The sequence below is a fragment of the Cupressus sempervirens genome, chromosome 5 (genome assembly GCF_028749045.1).
Source record: "Cupressus sempervirens isolate cs-2001-9-10 chromosome 5, ASM2874904v1, whole genome shotgun sequence".
In the NCBI taxonomy this organism is placed as follows: Eukaryota; Viridiplantae; Streptophyta; class Pinopsida; order Cupressales; family Cupressaceae; genus Cupressus; species Cupressus sempervirens.
The window spans coordinates 527408441-527412713 of record NC_143122.1 but is presented as its reverse complement, the minus strand read 5'-3'; the positions used below and the strand labels follow the sequence as shown (position 1 = coordinate 527412713).

General features: G+C 35.2%; 1 long non-coding RNA gene across 1 annotated transcript; it reads right to left on the bottom strand.

The window, feature by feature from the left end:
* Window positions 1-1903: 1903 nt before the first annotated feature.
* LOC149557021 (uncharacterized) lies at window positions 1904-2444 on the bottom strand. Its single transcript, XR_016352379.1, has 3 exons — window positions 2358-2444; window positions 2192-2257; window positions 1904-2105 (listed from the first exon to the last, which is right to left on the bottom strand). It is a non-coding gene; the product is annotated as an uncharacterized LOC149557021 (long non-coding RNA).
* Window positions 2445-4273: the final 1829 nt, after the last annotated feature.

Below are 4273 nucleotides of genomic sequence, written 5' to 3'. Positions count from 1 at the left end.
CATATCTATGGGCTGTCAATACTTTGACTATACTTTAAGTCAACGATTATCAATATGTGAAAAAATGGAACTCGTTGTATTTTGAAGTGCTGAGAAGATGGCCTTGCCCTTCCCCAGGAGTTTCAGAAATGGGAGACATTAGGTAAGAGAGTGAAAATGTTACTATCACTTCAACGCACATGACGCAATTGGAAATGCAAATTTTGATGGTAATCATTTTGTGATAAGGGAGAGACTAGGAATGATCATTGTTACTATCTCTTTAGTAGTGGAATTTTGTTTTCTCTAGAATTTGGTGGTGGGGGATCAGTGGTAAGACTCCTTGGATATTCCTTCTAATGATGTTAGTGACAAGTGTTGCTCTTTGAAAACACTTGTACAATCTTTTTTAAATTATTAGATAAAAACAGAGAATTGTAAGTATTAAACATGATTAGCCTTTAGTTCCTAAAAGATCTTTATTTCCCCATCAATGCATTTAGAAAGTTAAGTTTGAAGAAGATCATAAATAGAAAAAATTAGAGAAGCGATTTAAACATTTATATTGATTAGAAACATGTGAGTCTTGAGTTTCCTCTACCTTTTAAAGAATGTTCCTTAGCTAGCAGACCTAATTCCACATTCCATAAGACTGTCATTGTGCTAAAGATTTAGGAAACCAACTGCTCTAAGATAAAGCTTCTCGGTCAATAATAATCTAGCCTATTGAGGTACATAATACTTCTCAATTAAACTTGTGTTAATTCAGTATTAATTTTGTAATTAACTACAATTTCAGTATCTGTGTACAGGGGGTGACTGAGAAAACTATTTGAGGTCCAATTTGAAAATATATTTGTAAGGATCTCGACCAAGGTTCACAACTTCGATGATTAATACATTCATTCAGGCCAGAACCTCACTACAAAAAAATAATATATAAAAAAGGTAGTGAATAACGTCATGTCTAGACCCAAATCAACCAATGAAAGTCAAATTAGCATAATGTGGAACAAAAATATATGCATTGAGTGGGTTGTCATAAAAAAGCTTCATAATAAAATTCATGTCTAGAATTAAAAGACCTTAAAGAACATTTATGCTTGTAACACAAATGGCCATTCAAAACTGAATATGATTACAATATGTGAAATAGCATTACAAGAACTTGTAATTCTCTTGTGAACATCGTGTTAATTCTTGTAAGAATCCCTAAGATGCTTGTTATACTCAAAATTTTGTTGAAATTGAATTAATTTTTATCCTGTCGGTTAATTGGCTTAGGGTGATATATGCTTCTTGGATGGAATAATGAGTTCGTGATTAACTCTGTATTAAGATTCATAGCATCTTCTAGTTATTTGCAAAGGAAATTTATAAATTACTTGCTAATGTCATATGGCTTGCTTGAGAAAGATGTCCGTGTTCTTATTGATGGGTAATAATGACTATCCACATTTAGTTCTTTAATATCCTATTTGACAAGCTTTCAATAGACATTTCTTTGCCATACTAAGTATTTTTGAAAACATATTTGAGTAGGACTATAGTAGATACTACCAGAAACAGCTTCTTTGCAGTTTTTGAGAAATACTAATAAAGCAAAAAAGAACATCTACTAGTTGGTAGACATAATGGAAACTCTCTAGCAATTGAATTTAATTTCATACATGCACATATCTAATTTAATGTCATACACGAACATATCTAATTTAACGTCATACATGAACAAACATATAATATAAAATGATAACCAATAATGTCATATACATTAACAAACACATAATATATTATGATAACCAATAATGTCGTATATGAACAAACATATCATATATTAACCAATAATGTCATACATCAAATATGTCATACATCAAATATAGAATGTCATATGTACATCAAATGTGTATCGAATATGTCTCTCAAATGCCTATATATATACATGGGGAAGGAAACAAGTCTCTATATATATGTATCAAATATCTCAACTACATCTTTTCCTTCCCATGAGGGGAAGGAAACAAGTCTCTCGATGTCCTCTGCCGTCGTGTGGAGGGAGACAGTGGAGATGACGGGGCCTTCCTGACACGCTCACTTGACCTCTTGTTGAGGCTCTTCTCCAAGTCCAACTAATAAAAAGAAAGTAGATATGAATCAATATTTATTATACGTTGAAATCAAATATATGTACTCACAAAATCAATTATTTTCTTACCGCCAACAAATAGTCACTCTGTAAGTCCACCTCAAATGCTCGTGGACGATCAGGCGTGACAAGACCCTACAACAATTCAATAAATATAATCACTTATAAATAACATTAGAAATTTTGAGATTAACTATTATAAACAACAACTAAAATGAAGAAAATTCTTTCATACCTCCGTCAGTGGCTGTGAGCTAGCCACAGCTGCGGCCACTCCACTATCAACAGACTGTCGCAGATGATGAGGTGTGTCCGACATCATGAGATGCACGTCATACAATACACGTTATATCTAACATGAAACATGGAATAAATATAATCAAATGAATTAAATTAACATGAAACAACTGTACCTGTGTGAAGCTCGTATGATGTCTCTGCTCTGCTTCTGTGGTAAAGGTTGAGGGTCCTGTGGAGAACTGATGCACATGCATATTTTTTTTGGTCAATCCTTAATATGATTACATAATAAATATATGTATTAATTAAAATGATTAAATTGATACATACCTCAGGACTCGTCGAAGGGACAAAAAATGGGCCTGGAGGATCACTGCTAGGCCCAACAACACTTTGACCCTAAATTTTGAACAATGTCAATAAATCCTAATTAATTAATCATTCACTATATGTATGAAATGTGATCAAATTAGTAATTTACCTGTGTGTCAATGCCAAATGTCTCATTCAGGAACTGATCGGTGACAAGCCCATCATCTGCACCATCTCCTACATGAGTACCAAATGTACATAGGGATCCACATGAAGTGCACATGTGACCACGATGTATAGAAGGCTCCCCCTCAACTAATGGGCTCGTGGAATGGATGAGGGCTTGTGTCAAAGCATTAATGGTCCCTAGACTGTTGGCCTCTACATGTTCCTTCACAACTGAAGGAATAATCACATGCTCACGTTGTGGATGGACCACGGGTGCCCTAACTACATTAGGGTCATGACGTGCTCCGGGCCTCTCAAATGATGACCCCCCACCTCTACCCTGGGAGTCTAACATATCAAAATAATTGGGGATCTCCCCAAGGACAAACTCACAATATAATTTCTTCAAAAAATACATGGGGACCTCGTGATTGTTGCAAGGAGGGGCATCAAAAACCATCCACCATCTATCCCAAAAATTATTTCTAATAGCATCATGTATGCACCAATGGATGGTGAATTGTTTAGTACCCTCTCTAATAGTATTTTGCTCACCGGGTTTTCTAAATAATGCACATATACTACCTTTTGGTATTTCCTTTTTTTTAACATCTTCATATGACAATTTATTTGCATAAAATCTTTTTTGTTCATCCCTCTTAGCCCGCCAAATATCTAACTGACCACTAACTGAGGCTATCTGGGTGTTAATGGATTCGAGGGATGATGCCAATTGAGCTCTCATTGGATTGGTTTGTCCGGATTCTTTCAACCGAGCAATGATTCCTTCTAATTCAGTTTTGCCTCTCTCTATTTCATTTCTTAGATTTTCTTGTGTGCCTGGTGGAGGTCTTGCAATTGGTTCGGGCTATGGAATTTGTTCTTCTTCTTGAGGACGGTTTCGGTTTTGGGGTTCTTGAGGGTTTTGATGTTCTTGTGGATTTTCTGGTTGATTATGAACATTTCCTGATAAAAAATCAATTGAAATTCAAATAAATAAACAAATCTAAATGAAATTTGTAAAAACCCTACAAAAGAATATAAAAAACTTACAAAACAATATGAAAAATATATCAAACAATGCAAAGTTAGGTTTATATCACTTACGGCATCGTCGTGGGTGCACTTGTGGTCTTGGATTTCGTCGACGAGGAGGCATTTTGGCAAATGGTGGTGCAAATGTTGAGTCTTCAACTCGCGTATGCGCTGCTCGCTATAGGAGTAGAAGAAAATGGTAATGAAAATGATGGGCTGCGGGTTTACAGCCCATCATACATACTTTTTATTTTTTTTAAAGAGCGTACGCGCTTTATAGCGCACACGCGCTGTTTAAAATAGGAAAAAAAAAATTCGTTGTCACCTTTTTGGCACCACAACTCGGTGCATATGCCCAAATAGTTTGTATTGAAATCCATTAAATCAAAGGTTGAC